General features: G+C 43.5%; 1 non-coding gene across 1 annotated transcript; it reads right to left on the bottom strand.

Moving 5' to 3' along the window:
• Positions 1-3,947: 3,947 nt before the first annotated feature.
• Positions 3,948-4,054, bottom strand: LOC142162484 (small nucleolar RNA R71). Its single transcript, XR_012693746.1, has one exon. It is a non-coding gene; the product is annotated as a small nucleolar RNA R71 (small nucleolar RNA).
• Between the last annotated feature and the right edge of the window lie 9,633 nt (positions 4,055-13,687).

Here is a 13,687-nt window from a genome sequence, read left to right as displayed (position 1 = left end):
GTACGTGCAGACGCCACTTCCGGAATAGTGAGTTTCTCCGGTTCAATATCAGTGACGATGGCCTTTCTGAGTTCCAACCTTCCCATTTTACTCGATGGTGACTCCTCTCCATTGGACGACTCATATACAAGATGGTAGACCGGCCAGGAAGAGATCTCATTCCGCATAACAGCCTGAGGGGCGGAATCCCCTATCGATGGAGTTTGAGCACGACCTCCACAAATGGATTCGGCCAAAGTAAACTGCATCACAGCCGATGCGACAGCTTGGCGAAATGCCGGCACTGAAGCCTTCTTCTTGGAGACTCATCGACCTAGCATCAAAAGGAGATCGCGTCAACGAATAATGGTAAACGACGGAAGGATGAAGCAAAATAATACTTAATAGATAGGACCTTAGGCCCGAAATGCTTTTAGAAAGCCACCCAGTCACGAATCCCTACCATGTGAGCCAGCACACGAGACACCCAATCTTCAATATCTAGGACAGGAGAGGGCGCGCGCCTTTCAGCTGAAGAAATAAAAAACCACAATTGAGCTAAAAATGAAAGGACAATAGAAGACAACAAGCGCATAACAGAAATATTTACGATTGTGATTCCACTGCTTAGGAAACCAAGTCGGGTCCGTCACCAAATGCTCGATCTTGATAAAGAAGTATTTGTGCCAGAACTTTTGATTCATTCTATCATCCATTCCAACCACCAACCCTCTGGTCCCACGATGCCACAGGTGTATCATGGTGCCTCTATAAAAACTAGGCGTAAATAATTGCAGCAAGTGACGAATATTAACCTCACAACCAGCTAATTCCGCATACTTCGTCAACATCTAGAAAGCTTTATACAAGAAAGGAGAGAGTTGCGCCGGGCAGACGCTGTAAAATCAGCAAAATTCCTCCGCTATAGGAAGGAGAGGAAAAGTATAACCGATCAAGAGCGAGTAGACATAAAGGCAAAATACCCGAGTCGATGAAACTCCACGATGTCGCCATCGGCTGGAATTATCTCAACATGTGGGGAATGCGGTATTTGGACCGAAGCTCGGCTTTATAAGATGGTCCAGTTTCTGAGAGCATATGAGTGGGGAAAGGAGCAGGCTCCTTTATTAAATCGTTCCTAGCCAAAGGATTTCTAGGAACTACCTCCTCCGCAGTAGGAAAGCTATCATCTTCTTCAGCCACGAATTCCTCACCACCGAGAGGAGCGGCCACCGATAACGAAGTGGTATCAAAAACGTCATCATAAATGTGAGAGGACTGTGACATATTTTTATAGTAAGATGTACGCTACCAAACCCAGAGAAGAATATAATGGTTGGGTAAGGAGGAAAAGATGAAATCGGAGTAGCAGAATTTTAGTACAGGGATCGGGGAAGAAGATCGAAGAACAATGTTCATGCAAAGTAGAGAATAGTGGAAACTTCCGAAAAATTAAGCCTCCATCTATTTATAAGGCTCGCTGGCACCAAAATTGAAGAAACAAACTGACGCTGGCACCAAAATCGAAACGACAGAAGCACAGGCATTGCCTCGGGAAGACATGTAATGATGACGCGCGTGGCTGTGATGTCATCCCGCACGAGTCACACCAATTGCAGCCTTGCCGGTTACGCCTCCTCTCCTAGACCTCGGTTGCTTCAACCTTATCTTGACGACCAAATTTCTTCTTAAACAAACAACAATCAAGTCCGCTTCTCGAGGGTGTGCAAGATCACGACCCCAACAAGCAGAGGAACTAACTGTATTGGTCAAAATTTGGCAACTTGGTAACTGAAGATAAGTCTTGCCAAGAACGGGGTCGACCACGACATTATAGTGAAGCGTTCACTCTCGTAAGGGTCATTGCCAAGGATGAGTAATCGGAGTTGTAATTGTAACGGTAAGATTGGCTTAGAAAAGGATACCAGGAATATTCCCTTGAATATTCCTTATATTGTACTTTTTAGGGGATTTAAGTGTGGGGTGTTGATAATAGGTGAATTGGACTATAATTAGGCCCTAAAGAACCACCTTCTTGTATAGTTTTGTGGTAAAAAGTGATAACAAAATGCTCTGATTAGTGCTTTTCATGCTTTGCAGGCTATATACAATAAAAGAAGTCTATGTAGTACTTTTGGGATCAATTATGGAGAAAAAGAGGCCAATCGTACAATATCCGCTAAGTGCACCACGCAAAGACAGCAAAACCAGAACTGGAGATGGACTACCGCGATCCCGGCGTAACCGTGGTCGGACCGCGACAGAAGGCTATTGTGGATTCTGAGAGGCTAGTTGGCCGCGGTCCTGGCATAACCGCGGTAGGACTATGATAAGAAGCGAAAAATTGAGGGACTGAAGTGCAAAACACGGGATTTTTAGCCCAAAACCCTATATTAAACAATAGAACTCTTCCAAAGGAGGCAAGGGAATGTTTTATAAAGTACTTTGGCAAGAGAAACAAGTGTGAGAGATCACCCAAAACATCATATTTTCTTCTTCTCTTTATTGTTTCTTGCAATTTTGATCATGAATATTTTCATAGTTTATTTACCCATTGTCATGAGTAGCTAAATCCTTTGTCTAGGGTTTTGATGGAACCTATTGAAGGATGAACTTCTTGATTATGTTAATATAGTTTGCCAGTTTAATCTCTATTTGTTCAACTACGTGTTTGTTGTAGTTAATTGACATGATCCTCAATTAGCTGTGCCTATTTAGTATGCATAACTCGGGAGAGAGTGCATATTTAGGTAATTGTTGAACAACATCACTCCCAAAGTATAAGTGGGATCTATAACTGCGGGTTTAAAGGCGAGATTAGGGATAACAAAGTCTTGGGTGCAATCTAAAGTGAACTGTAATAAACAAAGCCAGCTAGCGTATCTCGGGAGAGTGCGTCTAGTAAATTATCGTGATTACTCTGGAGAGATTCACGGTAAAAAGAGTACTCATGGTTGATAGAGATGTGTTGGTAAATCTATATGAAACATAAACAGAAGGGACATCAATAGGGGAAATCACTACCTTAGAACCTTCTCATTATTGTTCACAACTCAAGCTTATTTAGTTTACAACTGTTTATTGACTTTCAATCTTAGTTATTAAATATACCATCAACTGTTATTCATAACGTTTGGGGATGTTGATTCTAAAGAATTTAGTAAGTCCAACGAAAGTAACTGATAGGTTAATTCTCTATGGATTCGACTCCGGGCATAAATACTCAGGTTATATTTGCAACGTCCGCATTGTCCTTTTATAAGGCATAGTTGGGCGTGATCAAATTTTGGCGTCGTTGCCGGGGAATTAACGGTGTTATCAATTACAATTGAAAGAAGTACAAAAATTCTCATTGTAGTCATATTTTCTCTATACCCAATTTTTACATTGAAATTTTAACGTTTGTTGACTTGGTTGCACAGGTGCATGCCTAGAAACTCATCGAGATCTGGTGAAGTATTTGAAGCATTATCAGATCCCGAGAAAGTTTTCAAGGCCTTGAATCAGGCTAATCGAATAAAAAACAACAACCAATAACTGCACAATTCGAAATAGTCATGGGGGATCACGAGGAAAACCCAGCGGTACCAATAGTGCCAGAGGCTGCTCTCTATGACTGGGCATAACCCACAGCTGAAAATCTGTCCACAACCATTGTAGTTCCGCAGATACAGGCTGAGTCATTCCAAATTACGAATAACATGTTGCACTTGTTGCAGAATAAGGGACTATTTTTGGGGTCGCAAGTCGAAGAACCTCAGCAGCACTTGAAGAACTTCCTCTCTATATGCAAAACCCAAAGGCAGACCAACGTAACTCCTGAAGCAATCAAGCTGTTATTTTTTTCATTCTCAGTGACAGGAGCTGCCCAGACTTAGCTCAACTCACTTCCCATAAATTCTATAACAATATGGGATGAGTTAGTCAGACAATTCCATAACAAGTTCCACCCACCCAATAAGACTGTTCAACAAATTGATGAAATTTTGAGTTTTAAGCAGAGACCAATGGAGACACTGCATGAAACATGGGAGAGCTTTAAAGGGATGCTGGTTATATGCCCGCACCATGGTATTCCAAATCTGATGTTGGGGCAACGGTTTTACATAGGATTGTCAGATAGCGTGAAGAACATTGTTGATGCTTCAGCTGGTGGAGCATTTTTGAGCAAAACATGGAGAGAAGGCCAGAGTCTGCTTGACAAGATGGCACAAAATTCGGGATGGACAACCAGGAATGCACCTATTACTCCAGTGGTTCACTCAGTGCCCTTAGATCCATCTAACTCTATGGCTGAAAATATGGCCACCTTATTGGCACAAATGAGTATACTCACCAAAAGGTGGAAGAGTCAGGGCAGAAGCAGCAGGTACACATCGTAGATACTACCAATGGGGGCTTGTGCGCATCTTGTATTAGTCAGCTAATCGGTAACCAATGGAATGTAGAACATGATCATCACCACTACCCTAAAGACATGAATTATGTATCTAATTATGGAGGCCAGAGACAGGGTGGTCAGAATTGGGGCCAGCAAAATCAGCAATACAGGCCAGTCCATCCACAGTTCAACAATGGAAACATGGGAGGTATGAGACCCCCTAACAATATGGCACCTTACCCAAGGCCACATGGATATAATAATCAGAATCAGCAGCAGGGGTATCACCCTCCTCAGCAGCAGCATGGTGGAAGGCAGGAAGATGGATTTGCTAGACTTGAGGCAATGATGTAGCAGGTTATTGGGTCTAATGCAAAGATTAATGAGAGAGTGGATGCACATGATGCAGCAATCAAGAATATTGAAGTGCAGGTGGGCCAAATTTCTATGTCTCTGAACAATCGTCCTCATGGGATACTACCTGCAGACACCCAGATAAATCCAAAAGATCAAGGCCCAAAGCAGCTGATGGCGGTAAGTCTACGTAATGGCAGAGATCTGGATGTAGAGCAAGAGAGGGCTCGAGAATCTAGACAAGCTGAGGCACTTATACCAGTGCCCATTGAGTTGGATGAGTCAACGAAACTGATGGAGGCACCAGTCTAGCGTGCCCAGGAAGAAAATAACATCCAGAATGCGACCGAAAAAGAAGCTGAGACAGTCCAGGAACCAGTAGTTGATGTAGCAGATGATAAGGATCAATCCTAGTTGATTGGGAAGAAGAGAACTCCTGCACCTTTCCCTTAGAGTCTGGCTAAGTATCAAAAGGAGGAACAATACAAGAAGTTCTTCGAAATGCTGAAACAAATCCAGGTAAACATACCATTGATTGAAGCTTTGAAGGAGATGCCTGGGTATGCAAAAATGATGAAGGACTTGATGTCCCGAAAGTTTGATTTCCAAGACTTGGCCACAGTTACTCTTACTCAGACATGTAGTGCAGTGGTGACTAGACCAATTGCAGAAAAGCTGTCTGACCCAGGGAGCTTTACAATTCCATGCACTATTGGTAATTTTGCTTTTGCTAAAGCACTGTGTGATCTAGGGGCCAGCATCAATCTTATGCCCCTGGCGATTTATAAGAGGCTGGGCATTGGAAGAGCTAGACCCACCTCTATGTTGTTGCAGCTGGCTGACAGGACAGTGAAACGATCCTCTAGTATACTGGATGATGTGCTAGTTCAGGTAGGGAAATTTGTGTTACCTGCAGATTTTGTGATCTTAGACTGCAGAGTGGATGAAGAGATTCCCATAATTTTGGGAAGACCATTATTGGCCACAGGGAGAGCTCTCATTGATTGTGAAACCGGGGAGCTCAAGATGAGGTTGAACGATGAGGAGATAACATTCAATGTGCAGAAATCTATGAGGTGACCAAGTGAATTCGCCAATTGTTCTCTTATTGATGTTGTGGATGTAATCGTAGAGACTGATGATGAGGTGCTAACCATTGAGGACCCCCTTGCTACATGTTTAATGAATTTGGATGAGGTGAATGGAGAGGAACTGGCGGAATGGGTGTTGGCATTAGAGGGTAGAGGGTTTTGGGATAGAACTCTAGAATTTGAGCCCTTACACTTGGAAAATCGAGAGACTCCTCCAGCCAAGCCATCTATCGAAGAACCACCAAAGCTGGAGTTAAAGCCATTGCTCAACCATCTCAGGTATGAATTCCTTGGACCTAACTCCACATTACCTGTTATTATCTCATCTAGTTTGTTAGATGCTCATGCGCAACAACTCTTGTAGGTACTTAAGGAGTGCAAGACTGCCATTGGGTGGACCATGGCAGACATAAAGGGGATCAGCCTCGCCTACTGTATGCACAAAATTCTACTAGAAAAGGGACACAAACCTTCCAGGGAACACCAAAGAAGGCTGAACCCTAACATGAAGGAAGTGGTGAAGAAGGAAGTAATAAAATGGTTAGACGTGGGAATTATCTTCCCAATCTCTGACAGCAGCTGGGTTAGCCCAGTTCAATGTGTACCTAAAAAGGGTGGCATGACGGTAGTTAAGAATGATAACAATTAATTGATCTCTACAAGAACAGTCACGAGCTGGAGAATTTGCATGGATTATAGAAAGCTAAATCTAGCCACCCAGAAAGACCACTTCCCACTTCCCTTCATTGATTAAATGTTAGACATACTGGCAGGGAGGTCACACTTCTATTTTCTGGACGGGTACTCAGGATACAACCAGATTTCCATTGCACCAGAGGACAGAGAGAAGACCTCTTTCACTTGTCCTTATGGCACTTATGCCTTTCGGAGGATGCCCTTTGGCCTATGCAACGCACCCGCCACATTCCAACGATGCATGATAGCCATATTCACTGACATGGTAGAGGACATAATGGAGGTGTTCATGGATGACTTCTCAGTGGTGGGAATTCATTTGATGAGTGCCTGATAAATCTGACGCGTGTGCTGAAACGGTGTATCGAGACTAACCTGTTTCTGAACTGGGAGAAGTGCCACTTCATGATACAAAAAGGCATAGTCTTGGGGCACCGGGTGTCAAGCAAAGGAATTGAGGTAGATCGTGCTAAAGTGGATGTAATAGCAAAGCTACCTCCTCCAACTTCAATCAAAGCAATCAGAATCTTCCTTGGGCATGCCGGTTTCTACCGGAGATTCATAAAAGACTTCTCAAAAATTGCCAACCCTCTCTGTAAGTTGTTAGAAAAAGATCACCCTTTCTTATTTTCTGATAATTGCAGGGTAGCATTCGAGGAGCTGAAAAAGAGACTGGTCATAGCACCTATCATTGTTGCCCCCAATTGGGAGCAGCCATTCGAACTCATGTGTGATGCCAGTGACTACGCAGTGGGGGCAGTACTAGGACAGCGGAAGGACAAGCTAATGCATTCAATCTACTATGCTAGTAGAACGCTAAGTGGAGCCCAGCTGAACTATACTGTGACTGAGAAGGAGATGTTGGTTGTGGTGTTTGCTTTCGACAAGTTCAGATCATATCTGATTGGTTCTAAGGTAATTGTATACGCTGATCATGCAGCTCTCAGGTACTTGATTGAGAAGAAGGAGTCTAAGCAGCACCTGATTCATTGGGTGTTGCTGCTGCAAGAATTCGACCTTGAAATTCACGACCATAAGGGCATAGAGAACCAAGTCGCTGATCATCTATCACGACTAGAGGGAGCTGAAAATGCAGTTGAGGTTGAAGATATTCTAGAAACCTTTCCAGACGAGCAGTTGCTCGCTACTAATCTTGAGAAAGTGCCATGGTATGCAGATTTTGCAAATTACTTGGCCTGCGGTATAGTTCCCTATGACCTTTCATCTGTACAAAAGAAAAAGTTTTATCGTGACTGTCGCATGTATTATTAGGATGAGCCTTACTTGTTTAGAATTTGTGTTGACAATATGATCCGGAGGTGTGTCCCCGAGATAGAACAATCTTTTGTTTTGCAGGCTTGTCACGCATCGGCTTATGGAGGACATTTTGGAAGGGTCAGGACAGCTGCGAAAGTGCTTGAGGCCGGATTCTTTTGGCCAACAGTGTTTAAAGATACACACCAATGGGTGAAGGGCTGCAATGAATGTCAGCGGACCGGGAACATTTCCCGTCGCCATGAGATGCCCATGAACCCAATTCAAGAGGTGGAAGCGTTTGATGTCTGGGGGATTAACTTCATGGGTCCCTTCGTCAGCTCCTATGGCAAGTACATACTTGTTGTTGTGGATTACGTGTCCAAATGGGTAGAAGCTGCAGCATTGCCCACTAATGATGCAAGAGTGGTGGTGGGATTTTTGAAGAAGGACATATTCACCAGATTTGGGACACCAAGAGAAATTATAAGTGACGAAGACACTCACTTCTGTAATACAGCTTTCGAGAAGTTGCTTGCAAAGAATGATGTACGCCACAAGGTGGCTACCCCTTATCACCCGCAAACTAGTGGGCAGGTTGAAGTGTCCAACAGAGAGATAAAGAGTGTACTAACCAAGACTGTGAACGCTACAAGAACTGATTGGGCGAAAAAGTTAGATGATGCACTTTGGGCCTATAGAACTGCTTTTAAAACACCGATTGGTATGTCACCATATAAGTTGGTGTTCGGGAAGGCCTGCCATTTGCTAGTGGAACTTGAACATAGAGCGTGGTGGGCATTGAAATAGCTGAATCTAGACATCGAGGCTGCGGGCATAACGAGGATCACAGAATTGCATGAGCTCGACGAGTTTAGACATCTTGCTTTTGAGAGCACAAGGTTGTACAAGGAAAGAATGAAGAGGTTGCACGACAAGAACATTGTGGAGCAAAATTTCAATCCTGGAGATATGGTGTTGCTTTATAACTCACAATTAAGGCTATTTCCGGGTAAACTCAGGTCACGATGGTCTGGACCATTTAGAGTGGTTGTGATTTTCCCTTCAGGTGCTGTCGAGATTGCCACAGAGAAAGACTCTCATACATTTAGAGTCAATGGGCAGAGATTGAAACTATATGTGGGCATGAACGAACAAAAGGAAGTGTCTGAGCTACACATGACTGAACCAAAGAGGTCGAGCGAGACTTAAATGCACTCATCTGCGTCGTGTCGCGACGTTAAATTAGGCGCTGCATGGGAGGCAACCCACGAATGTGTTGTAAGTGTAATGCATAACTTCATAAATAAATAAAAAAGTAAAAAAAAGTAGCAGGAACACGCCCAGACCGCGGTCCCAGTGTAATCGCGGTCGGACCGCGGTCAAGGCCCTGTTCTAAAAGAAGTCTACCACGGTCCCAGCGTAACCGCGGTCGGACCGCGTTCAAATACCCCCTCTGAAAGAGGTCTACCGCGGTCCCAGCGTAACCGCGGTAGGACCGCGGCAGCCCAGCGCGGGCCAGGTAAGTGCAGATTTACATATATATATATATATTTTCCTTTTTCCCCCCTTTTAATAAACCTAACCCCCCACTATTCCCCCGAACCCTTCTTTTCTTCAAACCACCCACATCCCCCATCCCATTCTCTCTTCTCTTCTCTCTTTCACACCATCTCCCATCCTTCAAACCCCCATTGTTGCCCCTTCTTTCTTCTCCATCTCTCTCTTTCCACAACCTATCCCTTCCATTCCTTCTCAAGGTAAGCTTCTCTATTCTTTTCTCTTTCTTTTACATAACTTAGTGTAGTGTTTTAGTGTAATTTTTTTTTCTTTCTTTCTTTCCTTTCCTTTTATCCATTATTTGCTTCTTTTGGCCATGATTGATGTTTAAATGGTTGGATTTTCATTGTGCTGAACTTGGGGGCGATTTTTAGAAGGTTTTGAGGCCTAAGCAAATTTGTTAGGGTGAAGCTTGGTAGAGGGGTCTAAATGGCCGAAAATTGGGGGGTGTTGTAAAATTTTGGACCACTTTGTGCCCTTCTTAGTTTGTGGTGGTGGTAGCATTTGACATGATTCACTTGTGGGAGATTATGTGGGGTATTATATGGCAGAATTGTAGAATTAATAGTGGTATGAGGGCAATAGTGGAGGTTGTCAACTTTGGGCACCTTACTAATTGGGTATATTGGCATTGTTTGACAAAAGGAAACTGTTTGGTACCATCGGGTGGCGAAGTTTGAGTACCCATCCGACTGGCACATGTTAGGATGCATCTGATTGTTACCCTGAATTGTCTGCAGGTAATATGGCCCGAAAAAGGCGAAAGAGCTCGGCAAGCACTTCCCAAAGGCCAACATATGATGCCACCAGGTTCCAGTCGCAGGAGGCCGAGGACGCGTTTCATGCTAAGGCCACCAAAAGCTTTATCCCTGAGATTCTTATTGACAGGGATGCCCTCCGTATGGAAAAAGCAGACATGTATGAGGAAATCAGACGGAGGGAGATGGAGTTCTTGTTTGATGAACCTGAGACGACAAACCCGATGATAGTCCGGGAGTTCTATGCGAACTGCCGGGAAAATTTGTGCCGGTCTGTGATTGTGCGGGGCAGGGTGGTGGATGCCTCAATTCTGAAGATTCGCCAGGTCTTGCAGCTGCCCCAGTTCACTGGTGACATTGATCATTACCACGACGTCCAAGGGGTCACTTGGGACACCATGATTGCGACAATCTGCGTAGGGGGTCGACCAATCTGGCTACAGGAAAACATTACCCTTCACTCCAAGTCATTCACACATGAGGCTAAGTGCTGGTTCACCATTATTTGCAGCCGGTTATTGCTCACGGGCAACACGACAGATGTGAACCACTTACGGGCTTTATTGGTATGGTGCTTCGTCACTATGAAAGACTTTGATGTGGAGAGAATTATTGGAGATGAAATGATCCTTCGGTCACCTCTGCTATCTAAGGAGTTTTACTTCCCCTCACTTGTGATGAGGTTGTGTCTGCTGGATGGTGTCCCCACCAATCCTACAGATGGAGCTTTGCCCACAAAAGCGGCATTCAGAGCTTCAAAGATCACAGTGGGCAGAGATGCACCCACAACCATTGAGCTTGATGATGAGGATGATGCCCCAGCACCCATGGCACTATCCAGGAGATCCTATGATGGAGCCGGATCCTCTCGACGACCCCATACTGGGGCAGGGTTCTCTAGATCACAGTCCAGCCGACCCATGTTGCATTCTTTGGAGGAAGAGGTGGCAGATCTTCGCTCCTCGGTGGATGGCCTGCATGTGCGTATAGATGCCATGTCCCAACGGCATGCCAAGTCTGAGAGCCAGATGATAGCTTGGTTCCGTGCTTTGGGGAGGGCTTTTCATGTGGATCCCAGCACCGTCTCCGACTCCGAGTGACGCTCAGGGAAGTCTTCTTACCCTTCTGCACTTTATTTGTGTTATGACATGGGGACATGCCATATTCTTTTTGTGTGGGGTGGGAGACTTGCTTTAGTGGTGTATTGTTAGTGTACATATACATTGATTGTAAAATAAATAAATGTAGGAGACTCTTCTTGAGGACGGACCACTTGGACAATACTCTTGAGGGAAGTAGTCCATTCAGATTTTTTTCTTTTTAGGTAGTGTAGTAATTCCTCCTTGGTTTTTCTTTTGACCACGGTTCTTTTCCAAGGGCTTTTCTTGAACCGGGTTAGGTAGATTTTTCTTTAATAATTTTAGGACCCTTAGGACTCTATTGGACCAAGATGGGTGAAGGCAAGAATGCAACCCGTAATGTACACACCTGCAAATAACTAAAACGAACTTGAGGGTGCGACGTCTAGGCTCGTTTGTAGACTCGTAATTTTATGCCTTAATTCTGCACACCTTGTCTTTCTTGAACGCTCACGTGAGTGTGTTGACAAACTAATTCGGAATGAGTTACATGCCAAGTGTGTGTGAGATAATACTTGTATTCTGTGCTTGCATGCGATACCTAGAACTTGCCCTGTGTGTTTGCAAAACGAAATAGAAGTTGTTTGGTCTTAGAGATGATTGAGGCATTTCCTTGTGTAGCATGTATAATTATGAATCCACATGTACGTATTGCCATAGTTAACCCCTTCGAGCCTGAAGCCTGTTCTTTGATAACCTTACAACAACCTACATCCTTGTGTTTGAATAGTTTGACTATTTGAACATGTACCTCCTAGAAGCACTTGAATCGTTAAAGAGCATATAAAAGTCAAAGTGTGGGGTAGTAATGGAGTGGGAAAAGGAAAATCAGGAAAATACTTGAATGGTGCAAAAAAAAATTAAAAAAAAATAAAAGAGGCCAGTTGCACCTAAAGAAAAGTGGGGGTAGCCTATGAAACAAGTGTGGAAGAATGATTGGGTTGAACAGGGAAATTGGAATAAAGGGAACGATTGTATTAAAAGTGCTTAGGGAGGTTAGTCACTATATCCAAATATATCCTACCCGTCCCTTAGCCTACATTATAACCAAATAAAGACCTCTTGATCTTGGACTGAACAACTCGATTAGTAGAGTATTACACTAAGGGCAAGCTTATGGTGTATCTGTGTGGCATTTGAATGTTCTTTGCTGAGAGTGAGTGGATTCGTTCTATCTATAGTTCCTTGTTGCTTGATTTTATGTGTGGAACTTCTCTCAGAAATGTTATGTGAGGGCATGTGACTCAGGAACAAAAAGCAAGTTTTCACCTCTGTTTAGAGTAACTAGAGTAAGCACGAGTATGGCATGGCATTAGAGTCTTCATCTGAGGTGTGGTTGTTGCACTGCTTAGGTTATTCTTTCATAATGGCGGGTGTGACATAAACTGGGTAATGCATCGAACGATTAGGCCTAGAAGTGTAGTTCAACTTGCTCGAGGACGAGCAAAGATTTAAGTGTGGGGTATTGATAATAGGTGAATTGGACTATAATTAGGCCCTAAAGAACCACCTTCTTGTATAGTTTTTGTGGTAAAAAGTGATAACAAAATGCTCTAATTAGTTCTTTTCATGTTTTGCAGGCTATATACAATAAAAGAAGTCTATAGAGTATTTTTGGGATCAATCACGGAGAAAAAGAGGCCAATCGTACAATATCCGCTAAGTGCACCACGCGAAGGCAGCAAAACCAGAACTGGAGATGGACTGCCGCGGTCCCGGCGTAACCGCGGTCGGACCACGGCAGAAGGCTGTTGCAGATTCTGAGAGGCTAGTTGGCCGCGGTCCTGGCGTAACTGTGGTAGGACCGCGATAGGAAGCGAAAAATTGAGGGACTGAAGTGCAAAACACGAGATTTTTAGCCCAAAACCCTATATTAAACAATAGAACTCTTCCAAGGGAGGCAAGGGAATGTTTTAGAAAATACTTTGGATGAGAAACAAGTGTGAGAGATCACCCAAAACATCATATTTTCTTCTTCTCTTTATTTTTCTTGCAATTTTGATCATGAATATTTTCATAGTTTATTTACCCATTGTCATGAGTAGCTAAATCCTTTGTCTAGGGTTTTGATGGAACCTATTGAAGGATGAACTTCTTGATTATGTTAATATAGTTTGCCAGTTTAATCTCTATTTGTTCAACTACGTGTTTGTTGTAGTTAATTGACAGGATCCTCAATTAGTTGTGCCTATTTAGTATGCATAACTTGGGAGAGAGTGCATATTTAGGTAATTGTTGAACAACATCACTCCCAAAGTATAAGAGGGATCTATAACTGCGGGTTTAAAGGTGTGATTAGGGATAACGAAGTCTTGGGTGCAATCTAAAGTGAACTGTAATAAACAAAGCCAGCTAGCCTGTCTCGGGAGAGCGCGTCTAGTAAATTATCGTGATTACTCGAGAGAGATTCACAGTAAAAAGAGTACTCATGGTTGATAGAGATGTGTTGGTAAATCTATATGAAACATAAACAGA

Source organism: Nicotiana tabacum, chromosome 7 (assembly GCF_000715075.1).
Source record: "Nicotiana tabacum cultivar K326 chromosome 7, ASM71507v2, whole genome shotgun sequence".
NCBI classification, from domain to species: Eukaryota; Viridiplantae; Streptophyta; class Magnoliopsida; order Solanales; family Solanaceae; genus Nicotiana; species Nicotiana tabacum.
The sequence above is the reverse complement of the archived record's forward strand: the minus strand, read 5'-3'. Positions and strand labels throughout refer to the sequence as shown.